This window comes from Dendrobates tinctorius, unplaced genomic scaffold (genome assembly GCF_039654945.1).
Source record: "Dendrobates tinctorius isolate UK_male_01 unplaced genomic scaffold, ASM3965494v1 ptg000004l, whole genome shotgun sequence".
Classification (NCBI taxonomy): Eukaryota; Metazoa; Chordata; class Amphibia; order Anura; family Dendrobatidae; genus Dendrobates; species Dendrobates tinctorius.
In genome coordinates, this window is record NW_027361672.1 from 22,570,407 (window position 1) to 22,584,965 (window position 14,559).

General features: G+C 50.9%; 1 protein-coding gene across 2 annotated transcripts in view; it reads left to right on the forward strand.

The window, feature by feature from the left end:
* Positions 1-5,883: 5,883 nt before the first annotated feature.
* MBP (myelin basic protein) overlaps positions 5,884-14,559 on the forward strand; it is a 210,501-nt gene continuing 201,825 nt past the window's right edge. For both annotated transcript variants that reach the window (XM_073566459.1, XM_073566468.1), the window contains exon 1: positions 5,884-6,025. The gene's annotated coding sequence lies outside the window, so the exon portion shown is untranslated. The remainder of the gene's footprint in view (positions 6,026-14,559) is intronic.

Below are 14,559 nucleotides of genomic sequence, written 5' to 3' on the forward strand. Positions count from 1 at the left end.
GCATGTGCGAGAAGATGAACCAGGTAGTGATTGATTTACTGAAGACATTGCCCTTGGAGGAGAGAAATCTGTGGCCAGAAAAGTTACCCGATCTGGTAGATCTCTACAACCATATCCCAGTGAACTCTACCAAGTGTACTCCAGCGTACCTGATGAGAGCAAGGCCTGGTAAGCTGCCTATTGACTTGGACATGGGAGTCCTGACGCCTGAAGTAACGTCACCAGATGCTGACTGGGACAAGGAGAGGCAGCAGCAGTACAGAAGGGTACAGGAGTGTGTGGATAAGAGTCTGGCTCAGGCAAGGCAGAAGCAGGAGAGACTTTATAACCAAAATGCACCTGCTGTTCCTTTTTCGCCGGGAGAACAAGTTCTCAAGAGAAAAAGAAGACTGCATAAGCTGGATGATCAATGGGAAGAGGAACCTTACACCATTCTGCCCTCGAACTTTGATAATGCCAAAGTATGCCTTGTTAGCAAAGATGGAGGAGAGACCTCAGCAGCGGTATGCAGGGATCACTTGAAGTTATGCCCTGACCAGTTGAAAGAAAAAGCGGGATGATCAGATAGCATCCCACCTACAGAGGAAGAAAAGACAGTAAGTACCGTGCTGGGAGAGTTCCCTGCGAATTGGACTAGAGTTAATGATGCAATCGTGGTGCCGGTGTTATTTCCCCAAGTAGAAGCACAGGAGAATAGGACTCAAGAAGACCTTGAAGATCGAGAAAATCAGGCAACAGAGGCCACACCAGCAGTGGAGTCAGAGAACCCTCGCCCTGCCAGTGGTGAACCTGTAGTGCCCGTGGTGAGTCCAAGAGTTCACAGACCAGTTAGTGTCCCCGTGCCATGTAGAACTACTAGGAGCATATCTAGAACATTACACACCACACCGGTAGTTAGAACCAGACAAATAGTAAGGCCCACTACAGTACCAGTGTTACGCAGATCCACTCGTACCACACAGGGTGTACTACCAGTTAGGTTCCGTATCTAAAGTAAATGTGAATATTGAAATTGAATGTAAATATGTAAGTGTTTTCTAAGTTTTGTACCTACAGGTAATCTGTAAGAGTTTCCTTGGAAATTGCTAAGTTTTGTTCATGGACACTGAACCACAGGACTTGTGTGTGGTCAAAAACTTTCTTTGTATATATTCACCATTTGCCAGGAATGGACCATGGACATTGATGTTGGACTTGTCATCATAGGACCTTTTTGCAGCAATTGGTTTTTGTACATTTTTCTCTTTTTCAAATCTTGTACAATTATTGTTGTTTAAATGTTTATATGTTGTTTTTCATGCTTTTGTTCAGCCCAGGAGTGCTGACTTGCACTAGGGGGGAATGCGGCACCCCCAGGAGTATGGTCGCCACACTGGCTTTGCCCTTCTCCAGGGAAGGGTAATGCCAGGCTTGGAAGCAGTGATGGGTCTCTCCAGCAGTTAACCTAATGCATGCAACACAGTTCCACTCCGGGCCACCAGGGGGAACTCTGAACCAGCATTGAGGAGCAGAGTACTCTCTGAGGGTCAGGAGAAAGGAGTAGGCAGATTGTGTGAGGAGGTCCACGTGTGCAGACGTGTGGAGCGGGGTGGAGGTTGAGCTCCGAGAGGAGAGCTCCCTCACCGCTAGAGCGCAAAGACTGGAGCCTGGTCTCCACGGTGGTACGGATACTAACGGTCCTGCCACAGATACCAGAGGAGTAAGAGGCTGTAAATGCCCTGCTCTCACCAAAGACTTGGGACACAACAGCAATTGAATAGAGAGCCAGGACTCAGGAGAGGAGTCCCCGAGAGAGGCTACAGCTGTCTGTCATACAAGTAAAGTTCTAGGAACATCTGATGAGAGGCATTTCAGAGTAACTAAGTACTAGAGTGCTTCACACTACAAAGTGCTAGGAAGGAGACTGCACAGCCCTTCTGCTAAGAGAGAATCCTGATCTGCTTCCAGGCTAACCTGCTTTAATACCATCTGTAATCAGGACTCTTGACTGCATATACCCAGTAAAGGTACAGAAACTACAACCGCTGTGTCTTGTCTGTTCCCTACGCTTTCGGCACTGCTACATCCCCGTGCCAGCTACATCTACACTGCCCTGGGACTACAGCTCCACCTGTGGGGAGCTTTACAATCTAAGCTGCACATACCATCAGTCCCAGCAGATCTGTATGCAGCATTGGCCTAACACCATATTTGCCAAACACCACGTGTGGCGTCACGAACTATTCTACCATTAACTACATCTCCCCATTGCTTGGGCGCCCAGGGCCACGGACCGGGTCACCACTGCTCTGACACATCCCCCTGACACCGGCCCGGTACTGAGTACCCCACAGCCCTGGGAGGGCGACCCATTGGTATAGACTTACTTGCTGCTGTGTGTATGAGGACGGATGTATGATTCTGGTGAATGACTCATTATAAAACCCCTTCCCTCTGATATTACGTATGTGGTTAGGGACTGAGTTAGAATCTGCGCCAGCGCTCCTCTGCTGCAACATCCACAGCTGCTAGCGTCCGACATTGCGCTTGTGGGTAGCCCTCCCAGGGCTGTGGGGTACTCGGTACCGGGCCGGTGTCAGTGGGATGTGTCACAGCAGCGGTGACCCGGACCGTGGCCCTGGGCGCCCAATTAATAGGGGATGTTGTGGTGAATGGTGGAATGTAGTTAAATGAATAGTTTGTGACGCCACCTGTGGTGTTCGGCAAGGGAGGTGTTAAGCCGACGCTGCAGACAGATCCTCTGGGACAAATGGTGTGGTGCAGCAAGGATGGTATAGCCCTCCACAGGCAGGGCTGTTGTCCCAGGGCAGTGTAGATGGGGAGACACTTAGATGGTGTAGTGTACGGCGCAGGGGATGTTGCAGTGCCAGGCGGACGGATGCAGGAAGGAATGGAGGACACCAGGGCATGTAGTTCCAAAGCTTTACTCACAGTCTGTAGTGCCTGTTTCTGTGCCGTGTCCTCCAGGTCAAGGACTCAGTCAACCTCCAGGCAAGATGGAATGCTCCCTTCCACACTCCGCCAACTTATGTGCCTTTCCTGGACGTCTCCTCTATAGCGCCTTTAAGTGTGAAGATCTCCTAGTACTGAGTTACACTGGAGTTCCTCCTGACAGATGTTCCCAAGAAGTCTACTTGCACGGCAGACTCTCTACTCCTAAGTCCCGGCTCTCTATCCGTGTTGCTGTTGTGCCCTCAAGTCTTAGATGGGAGTAGTGCATTTACAGCCCACTACTCAACCGATGTCTGCTGCAGAACCATTAGTGTCCATACAACCTCGGGGACCGGGCCCCGGCCTTGCGCTTAGAACTTCTAGGCAGGGTTCTTCCTCTAACCCACGTCCTCTGTGTTCCCTTTTACTCCTACGTTCCGTACTTGTCTTTTCCCTTCTATGGAAGCTCAGGTTACAGTTCAGTGTCCTTCTCCTACTTTCCTTTCCCGTGCCAGCTGGCTCAGATCACTGAGGCAGCTGCAGCACTCCTTGCTCCATCCCTCTTCCAGGGATCCCCACTCCTCCCGAGTGGCTTCCTCTCTCCTACACTCCTTCTGACCTAACTGAACTTCAATCCTGGAACTGTCCCGCTCTTATATATATATTCTGAACTCCACCCACCTCCCAGCACGTCTAGTGTTCCAAGCAGGGAACCACCAAAGGTGCTCTGCTTCTCTCTAAGCAAGGAGCCGCAATGTGGTTTGGCTGAACTACTCTATTGTGTGGGGTGCGAGTGTTGGAGCGTGGTCAGGAGCCTCCAACTTACCTGGATGGTGTGGCACCACACCTTAGGAAAAGGTGCAGTACCTCTGTGGCGACTGAGCCTCAGGGGCGCTACACTTGCGTCATAGCTTTGTCGTTTAGCGGCAGTGTCCACACCGCGCTGCAGTAGCAGCTCTCCTTAGCGTCCGCAGCTGCGACGCCGCACACATGGTAGGTCTAGACGGACGTAGTACCGCCGTCTTGGGCTACTCCTGTGACCGGATACTGTGTGTGTATTTATACTGAGTGCTGTGACCTCCACAGGCTCAGTCTGTGTATTTGTGTTTATTTGGCATCTCTGTGACTTAACAGAGATTGCTCTGTGCACCTGGGTGACACTTAACCCTGTGCGCATTACCGCCATATTGCTCCTGCCACCACTTAGCAGCGGTTATATCACCTACTGCACGGTGGACCCCGAGCCATGAACGCACTTTATTATTATTTTTATTTAGTGCGTTCCGCCGTTCCTAACAGCTGCACTGGGGAGATGGCTGTATTGGAGAGATGACTGCGCTGGGGAGATGGCTGCACTGGGGAGATGGCTGGACTGGAGAGATGGCTGCGCTGGGGAGATGGCTGCGCTGGGGAGATGGCTGCACTGGGGAGATGGCTGGACTGGGGAGATGGCTGCACTGGGGAGATGGCTGCGCTGGGGAGATGGCTGCGCTGGGGTGATGGCTGGACTGGAGAGATGGCTGTATTGGAGAGATGACTGCGCTGGGGAGATGGCTGCACTGGGGAGATGGCTGGACTGGGGAGATGGCTGCACTGGGGAGATGGCTGCGCTGGGGAGATGGCTGCGCTGGGGAGATGGCTGCGCTGGAGAGATGGCTGCGCTGGGGAGATGGCTGGACTGGAGAGATGGCTGTATTGGAGAGATGACTGCGCTGGGGAGATGGCTGCACTGGGGAGATGGCTGGACTGGGGAGATGGCTGCACTGGGGAGATGGCTGCGCTGGGGAGATGGCTGCGCTGGGGAGATGGCTGCGCTGGGGAGATGGCTGCGCTGGGGAGATGGCTGGACTGGAGAGATGGCTGGACTGGAGAGATGGCTGCGCTGGGGAGATGGCTGCACTGGGGAGATGGCTGGACTGGGGAGATGGCTGCGCTGGGGAGATGGCTGCGCTGGGGAGATGGCTGCGCTGGGGAGATGGCTGCGCTGGGGAGATGGCTGCGCTGGGGAGATGGCTGCACTGGGGAGATGGCTGCGCTGGGGAGATGGCTGAGCTGGGGAGATGGCTGCACTGGAGAGATGACTGCGCTGGGGAGATGGCTGCACTGGGGAGATGGCTGGACTGGAGAGATGGCTGTATTGGAGAGATGACTGCGCTGGGGAGATGGCTGCACTGGGGAGATGGCTGCACTGGGGAGATGGCTGCACTGGAGAGATGACTGCGCTGGGGAGATGGCTGCACTGGGGAGATGGCTGCACTGGAGAGATGACTGCGCTGGGGAGATGGCTGCACTGGGGAGATGGCTGGACTGGAGAGATGGCTGTATTGGAGAGATGACTGCGCTGGGGAGATGGCTGCACTGGAGAGATGGCTGCGCTGGGGAGATGGCTGCGCTGGAGAGATGGCTGCGCTGGGGAGATGGCTGCGCTGGGGAGATGGCTGCGCTGGGGAGATGGCTGCGCTGGGGTGATGGCTGCGCTGGGGAGATGGCTGAGCTGGGGAGATGGCTGCACTGGAGAGATGGCTGAGCTGGGGAGATGGCTGCACTAGGGAGAAAGACTACTCTACTTTCACATCAGTAATTTTTGCCAAAGTGTCTGGATTAGTCATACTCACCAATGGAGGAGGCAGCACTAAAAGTGCCTAGGGCAGCATAAACGCTAAATACGGCCCTGGATATGTATGCCCCATTGTTAGCAGACATCACCCTGTGGTTGGGACAGTATACACTCTGACCGATCACCTGGGGGAGGGGAGGATGTCACTTATGTAATCCTATTGATGTAACACATTGCTGTGCGCAGACTTTCCCAGCAGGTCAGCGCCAGTTCCGAGCAGCTCCAGCAGATGGCGCTTCTAATCCCCAGACGCTGAGACGGAAGGAAAGCTGCACCTCTCCTGTGCAGGAAGGAGCCTGCTCTAACCTGGGCGCACATCTGGAGGAGGAGCAGCAGCCTGTGCTGGGGGCGGAGGCGGCTCCGGGCAGGGACGTTTGATCACCTGGCAGCTGGAGAATTTCCTTAACCTGTTATCTGCTGTGACCTCTAGCCCTCCCTGCGGAGCTGGACCCCAGGAGGCGCCTATATGTACACACGGTGGGTGCATCTGTATGTGTGGGAGTGGTGGGCACAGCTATGGGTATTGGGCTGGCTGCACTATATACCTGGACCCCGCTGGTGGGTGGCATGGAGACCTCACGGCTCATCCTATGGCTCTAGCCCTCCATGTGTAGATTGTCGCTGACGCAGGCAGCATAGCGACCTGTGACATGATGCATGTGCTGCAGTCGGCGGCATTAACCCCAGCAGCGCTGGCTCTGAGCAGGCTGTGTGGTGCATGTGGGGCCAGGCTGTCACTGAGGCTTCCGCCTTCACATTCTGAGGGGGAAAAAAGCAGAATAAACCAACCAAGTAGTCTGTTTCCCCCGCCTCCCCTCACAGGAAGCTGCAGCCAAGTGTTCTGCTTATGTGTCTTATTTTTCCACATCAACATCTGCAGGATCTGCTGCGGGATGGAAGGTGTTAAACGAGGACACGCTGTGCGGGGCAGAGTCTGCGCACGATATGGCGCAGCGATGGGAGCTGGTGATATGGCGCTGTCACATCAGACGATTGCTGGTATGCGCCATGTCACCCAGCGGCCAAACGTCACTCGGTGTAAGTCCTCAGCCCCTTTCTGAAAAGTGAAGAAAGTGGTGGAAAGCTTGTGTCAGTGCGTCACCCAGCCGTAGAATAAGTATTTTTATGATCTACTATCTCTGTAATCTGGAGCTTGATAAATGAGGCAGTCAGCCGCGGGGTTTCGGACATATTTTTTGAGCACAGCGAAGTCACTCGCTTAGCACCCGAGCATGCTCAGATAACACCTTACCGAGCACGTTCGCTCCTCACTGCACCTGATAAATGAGACTGGCCCCCTTGCCGTGGTCAGTGGATGGTGTTGGCTGTCTTGAGTTAGGCTGACGCTAGACTGACGCCGGGGTCACAAGCAATTTACAAATAACATCTAAGAAAATCAGCAAAAAAGCGCTGGATTTTTATAAAGTGGTAACTGCACAGACAGCCCCACAACGCTGGCCGCCATCTGAGACCCCAGCCTAAAAGCTTGGCTCTGTCTCTTAGGGGTATAGCGACATTTCTCTACACTTCCCCCTTTGTACTTATAAGTGTTTATTATGCTGTTGCATAAATTAGATGCTATGGATTTGAAATCTACAGAGTCGATCACTTTGTAAAGTTCTTTATGAGATTTCAGTAAATTTCATTCACAATTCGGATTTTCCATATTTCCGCTGCTTATGTGCCACGTGGAACATTCCCTGAGGAAGCCATACACATCAATGTCTGTGAAACAGTGATTTCAGGTCGTCCATCGTACTGTTACATCTATGATGGCTCCCTGACTCTCCAGCTGCAGATAATGCTAAAACCCACCACACACACTAGATGGGTGTCGGACAAATAATCCTTCATCTTTGCTGTTCCACACGCAGGGGTGCTCCGTCCCGGCCCGCTCTCCCGCACACGGGGGCGCTCCGTCCTGGCCCGCTCTCCCGCACACGGGGGCGCTCCGTCCCGGCCCGCTCTCCCGCACACGGGGGCGCTCCGTCCCGGCCCGCTCTCCCGCACACGGGGGCGCTCCGTCCCGGCCCGCTCTCCCGCACACGGGGGCGCTCCGTCCCGGCCCGCTCTCCCGCACACGGGGGCGCTCCGTCCCGGCCCGCTCTCCCGCACACGGGGGCGCTCCGTCCTGGCCCGCTCTCCCGCACACGGGGGCGCTCCGTCCCGGCCCGCTCTCCCGCACACGGGGGCGCTCCGTCCCGGCCCGCTCTCCCGCACACGGGGGCGCGCCGTCCCGGCCCGCTCTCCCGCACACGGGGGCGCTCCGTCCCGGCCCGCTCTCCCGCACACGGGGGCGCTCCGTCCCGGCCCGCTCTCCCGCACACTGGGGCGCTCCGTCTCGGCCCGCTCTCCCACACACAGAACCTGTAAGGGTGTGTGCACACGCTGCGGATTCTGCTGCGGTTCCGGCCGCTGCGGGTCCGCAGCAGCAGTTTCTGCTGCGGTGTACAGTACCATTATTCCCTATGGGAATAAAAAACCGCAGTGCAGACGGTGCAGATTTTTCCGTGCGGTTTTCCTGCGGTTTTGAAACCGCAAAAAGAATTGACATGTCATTCTTTCTGCGGATTCCGCTGCAGTTTGCCATCTCCTCCATTGTGGAGATGAAAAACCGCAGGGCAAAACCGCAGAGCAATCCGCAGGTCTTTTGACCTGCAGATTTAACAAAACCCGTGCGGCCAAATCTGCACCCCATTCCGCAGCGTGTACACGTAGCTAAGAGAACATGTGAAATCTCTGCAGCTGTTTATCTCAAGGAGAACAAAAAGATGGACAGTCTGAAATCAGACATACCAGATCCTTGAAATCAATCAATTGTCCGGGACCCCTATGCACATTCAACTGTTGGCCAATCCTGCCATTTTTGCCAAGATCAGCCAACATTTGTTTAAAGTGTATGTGGGGCTTTATGGAAAAGAAGAATTGGACATGTTGAATTTCAAAGCCCAAATTTTTTGTTCCCACAGGAGATAAACCATTGTCACAGGTGTCTGGCAGCAGCTGATTCCCCTCTTCCCGTTGACTGTTCTCTGCCAATCCGCTTTTTTAGAGGCTGTGGTGCAAGTGCTTCATCTCCTTGATTGTATACATTGGCTCATGCTGGATAACACTATACTTTTAGCATACCTGCTGGGTAATGCAGCCGTGTCACACTACTACCCCATATTACTCCAGACTGCAAAGTAGCCCACACTGCATCTTAGGTAGCCAGAAATGCTTGGATGGGGTTTACAAGTCTCTGTAGATAATATCTGAGCAGCACCAGAGACATTTAGCACTTAGGAAGCAAATATGGGACTGAAAGTATCTCCATTCTTCACACCTCCAGATCTTCTGCTTCAGCCTTTTACACCTAACCACAAAGAACATGATAATACAGTAATCACACATGGCTGTATCACATCTACAGAGCAGTCTCTCTCTGCTTTTGTCGCCTCTATCGACACCTTTAGGCTGTTTGTGTTTTTTTTTTTTTTACATATTTTGATGCAGAATCCACACCACAATACACATCATAGGAAAATTATCACAAACCTTTTTGGAGTGGGAAAAACATGTATAGTGTACATGGTGTTTTTTTTTTTTTTTTTTACAGAAATATAAATAAGGCTCTTAGTCCCAAAAACTCAGTGTGCACCCTAGCTCATCAAAGAGAATTTCAAGAGGTTGCCTACTACTTTATCATTGATGACCCATCCTTAGGACAGATTATCAAGATTTGTCAAGGTCCAAGACTACGCACACCCGCCGATCAGCTGTGGTCGCCGGCCGTCACTACTCAGTTGTGGAGCTGGCCGTCTTCTGATGGTGACTAGTATGGGCGTCACCAATAGGCTCTAATGTAGTACAAAAACTTGGCACTCAAAAAGAAAAAGAAAAATTGGTTTGACAGTTCCTTTATTGTAAAAGGCATCCAGCTGAGTACATTCCTTTAAACGTTTTTAACTTAAAACTAACTGTGAAAAAATTCTGTTTCTGATGAAGGTCAATTGTATGACCGAAAACGTTTAAAGGAATGTACTCAACTGGATGCCTTTTACAATAAAGGAACTGTCAAACCAATTTTTCTTTTTCTTTTTGAGCGCCAAGTTTTTGTACTACATTGTTAGGTGGCTGAATACCCAACTTGTGCACCTCTCTCCTCATTGAGTGCCGTGTTTTTCCATTTTACCAATAGGCTGTAAGTCAGATTCTCTGCATCGCCTGTGTGTGAACAGCGCCACATACAGACCTTTTTTGTGCATTGATATGCCAACCAACCACCCCCACCATGGATTGGCAGGCTGTGAGTGGTTGTCTCATCGGCAATTTTGCACCTGTGTTAAATGGGTCCACTGCATCCATTTGTTTGGAGGCCTGGGCAGGTAAACATCTGTCTTTTTTTCTGCTGGTTTTTCAATTTTTTTGGAGGATCTTTAAATCCTCTTTTTGCTGCTTAGTGATAGAATTGGTGATAGGACTCGCAAGTGTGAGGACCCGTGACGTGGGTTGCGAGCTTATATATTTTGGCCATAATATCCACTAATACCGCATATATTTTGTATGTGTTTTTTGCACTTTATTTTTCAGGGTACAGTTGAGCCCATTTGGCTCTGTAAACTGTGGTGTGTGTTCACATGGGATGGATTTTGGATAGCACTGGGTAACCCGCCTAATCTAATAGTATGGGTGTCACCAATACGCTGTAAGCCAGATGCTCTGCATCGCCTGTGTGTGAACAGAGGCACATACAGACATTTTTTGTGCATTAATATGCCAAACAACCACCCCCTCCATGGATTGGCATGCTGAGGGTGGTTGTCTCATCGGCATTTTTGCACCTGTGTTAAATGGGTCCAATGCATCCTGTTAGTGCATTTGTTTGGAGGCCTGGGCAGGTAAACATCTCTGCCTTTCTTTCTGCTGGCCGCCTTCTGATCCTGACAGCAGTGTTGTACTCTCAATAGGTCATCAATGAAAAGGTAAATCTTGGTAAATATTTAGTGACCTTGGACGTATTGATACTTCTTGGCGATTTTGCGCTTACAGCTGTGTGTGCGATAGCTGCCAGGTGTTCAGCTGATATGACAGCTGACTGCCGGTGCCTGCCCTGCTCCCAGCAGTTTGACCCACTAAATGTAGCGATCACAGCATTTAGAAGGTAGAGGGGAGGGGACCCCTCAGCGCTCCATTTGGCGCCCCCTGCAACGTCATTGCGGGAGCCCGATTGTTGCCATGGTGACCCATCATGGCAACACCTTTATCACGAGAAGCTTGTTACACCATGGTAAGAGCATGGTGCACCAAGCTTGTATGTCAGTGCAGCACTGACAGTTTATAAAGCATGCTCGTGCATTGCTATGCTTTATAAGTGATCAGTGAAAAAAATAAAAGTCCCATAGAGAGACTAAGTTAAAAGAATGAAAAAAAATGTTAAAAAAACAAAAAAATAAAAATATATTGTAACCATAAATGGAGTTAAAAAACCATCTAAATCTGATACCACTGTAATCTCATCGAACCGACGAATAAAGTCGTCTAATCACTTTTACCGCACGAAGAGCGGCATAAAAAATAAAACCAATTCTTCACCTGCTGTCGTCTTTTTCATTCTGTCTCCCAAAGGTCGCAGTAAGGCTCGGCGCACATTTATCCTGCGCTTTGCACTGAGCACTTACATCGGGGTTTATGTGTAACTCTCTGAAGTAATGTGATTCAGACGGAACCCCCAGCGGAAGATTCCCTATAATGAGGCAGATGGAGGCACTGTGGATGCCATAGGACCTGTGATTCTGCTGGGTCTGTGTTTTTAGGCGTGCATAAAGGCGCAATCCGCCACAGTTTTGTTCATTTCTGAAAAGAGCACCACTTAACAGAGGCCAGGCTAAGTCCAGAGTAACTGTGCTGCTTCATTATAGTGAATGAATCCCTCGGGGGTTTCGTCTGAATCGTGTCACTCAGTGCTCTGGAAAAGCGAAATGGCTCTTGGCCTCTCAAAAGAAATTCAGCAAATACTGCGCTTCTGGAAGAGTAGAATTCCCCTTCAAGTGATCCCATTTTGGAAATTCTACCCCTTTGGGAATTTATCTACATAGTAACATAGTTATTAAGGTTGAAGGGAGACTTTAAGTCCATCTAGTTCAACCCATATCCTGTCCTAACCTGCCCTAACATGTTGATCCATTACAGGTGTAGTGACGATTTTGACTTCATGGGTGTTTTCCAGAAACATGCAGCAATGGATGTTACTGAGTGAAAATTGCAAACGGCCATTGTAGTAACCAGTACATTATGCCCAGCCTGTGCTTCTGGAGATAAGCACCTGTAAATTAGGCGGGCTGTCATTACCGAAATGCCAAACATGTTCACACTAAAAGTGGTTTAGGCACACCGTGTGGCTGAGAAGAGAGGGGGAAGCCCATAAATAGCTGGATTTCTTTTGGGGGGGGGGGCGAGGAGCCATTTTGATTTTCCAGATCCTTTGTACTACTAGTAACGTAGAATCCCCCCTATATTTCCATTGACAGATGACGGAGCTGAATAGGGGCTTCCTTTTTTTTGTGGAATAATTTGAAGTTTTTGTTGGGAACATTTTGCACAATGTCTGGAATCACCTTTATCTGGAGCTCTATGCTGAGCACTTACATTGGGGTTTCAATCTAAATCTCCTAATGACGTGATTCAGATGAAACCCCCGCGAGATCCATTCACTATATTGAGGCAGCAGAGTTAGGGTGTGTGCACACGCTGCGGATTCTGCTGCGGATTGATCCGCACGGATATAGCAAAATCTGCGGGTAAATCCGCAGGTCGATTTTCCTGCGGTTTTGCCCTGCGGTTTATCACCTCTACAATGGAGGAGATGGTAAACTGCAGCGGAATCCGCAGAAAGAATTGACACGTCAATCATTCTGCGGATTAGAAACCACAGCAAATCCGCACCGTCTGCGGTTTCCATTTCCCATAGGATATTATGGTACTGTACACCGCAGCAAAAACTGCTGCGGATCCGCAGGACCAAAACCGCTGCGGATCCGCAGCAGAATCCGCAGCTTGTGCACACACCCTGACTCTGGATTCCGCCTGGTCTTTGTTCAGTGTTGTCCTTTTCACAAGTGCACAAAACTGTTTTCCACTTGTTAGTCACTCCACAATGTGCAACAACAAAAACCTGCTCACACAAAGCTTAATGTACATAAACAAAAACACCCACAATCCTTAAAAAGATGCTACAAGAGAAGCTCACGAGAAGCCCAAAAGAAAAAAGGCTTACAAAAAAGGTCTTCATGTCAAATTAAGAAACGCTAGAAAATCGCCCAATAAGTGTCACGGCACCGCCAGACTCAGGGCCTGCTGTCCCGGCCTCGGCCAGTAGGAGGCGCCGGACTATCACATCACCGTCAGACTCAGGGCCTGCTGTTCCGGCCTCGGCCAGTAGGAGGCGCCGGACTATCACATCACCGTCAGACTCAGGGCCTGCTGTTCCGGCCTCGACCACTAGGAGGCGCCGGACTGTCCTATCACCGTCTGACCCGTGGCCTGCAGTCTCGGCCTTGGTCTCTGGGAGGCGTTGTGCTTCAACCCCGAGTGGTGGCGGCGATAGTCATGAGGCTCCTGCGCAGGGGTCCGCTGGACGCAGGCTTCGCTCCTCGGTCAGTCATGAAGGGGCTGGTGCATTACCATCCAGCCTGGTCCTGGGGGCGGTCCGGATGACATCATCAGGCCACGGGCCTGTAAGGGATGACCTGATCCCTCAAATACCTTGGGACTGCTCTTGCAGGCCGCCGGATATATTCTTGGTTCCCCTGCGTGTTACTGTGTGAATTACTGTTGACTGACTCTGACTTTTGCCTGGACTTCTGACCCTTCTTCTGCCTAACGATTCTGTACCTCTGCGACTCTCCTGGTTTATGACACTGACTTCGGCCTGGATTCTGACTCTGCTTCTGCCTAACGATTCTGTACCTCTGCGACTCTCCTGGTTTATGACACTGACTTCGGCCTGGATTCTGACTCTGCTTCTGTCTAACGATTTGGTACCTCTGCGACTCTCCTGGTTTATGACACTGACTTCGGCCTGGATTCTGACTCTGCTTCTGCCTAACGATTCTGTACCTCTGCCACTCTCCTGGTTTATGACTCTGGCTTCGACCTGGTATCTGTCTTTGCTGCTGTCTACCGTTTTTATACCTTTTCTGCCTGACTGGTTTAGTCTCGGATATCATTGCCTCTGTGTCCTGTGTTGGAACACCTTTCTGGCGACCGTCCTGCTCTGGTCTTTGCTCCTATTCAGACAGCACCTCCTGGGCTCTGCTATAAATCCAGATCCCTGTATAGGGGTAAAGGGTATCAGTGTTTCTCGGGGTGTTGTCCGGCTGCAGCCAAGACCGCAGGCAGACGTCACATTATATCCGGCCCAAAAAATAAAACGGCTTTTTGTGTCTATACTTAACACAGATAAAAGCAGTTTTTCTCACCTTTTTTTTTCCTTCCTCCTGACTGAGCTGATTCTTGGCCCAAACACCTGTTACATTGCACAGCCTGGGAAGTCACTCTCAGGCTCAAGCATGCTGCAGCCTGGAAGCTTCAAGGAAAATGCTGGCTGTTGGAAATCCACATTCCTGGACCATCACCCCCTGGACAGCTTTGGGGGTCAGGTATTGCCCGCAAATGCGGCCAAACTGTTGTTACCAGTTTCCCTTTCTTTTGCTAAGAAACGTCTGTGTGTGAAGGCTTATGTGGATTGTGGTGCTGCCGTCAACCTTATGGATTTTTTATTTGCTAAGAGCCTTGGTGTACCTCTGTCAAGGCTTAAAGCGCCTATTCAGACTACTGCGATTAATGGTACATCTATATTCCAAGGAGGCTTGGAATTCGTTACTGCCGAAATTTCTATGTCAGTGGGGACATTACATAACGAACAAATGTCATTTTTTGTTATATACAATTTATCAGATCCAGTTGTGTTAGGCATGCCATGGTTGCACCAACATAATCCGGTTATTGACTGGCGCATAGGTGACGTTGTG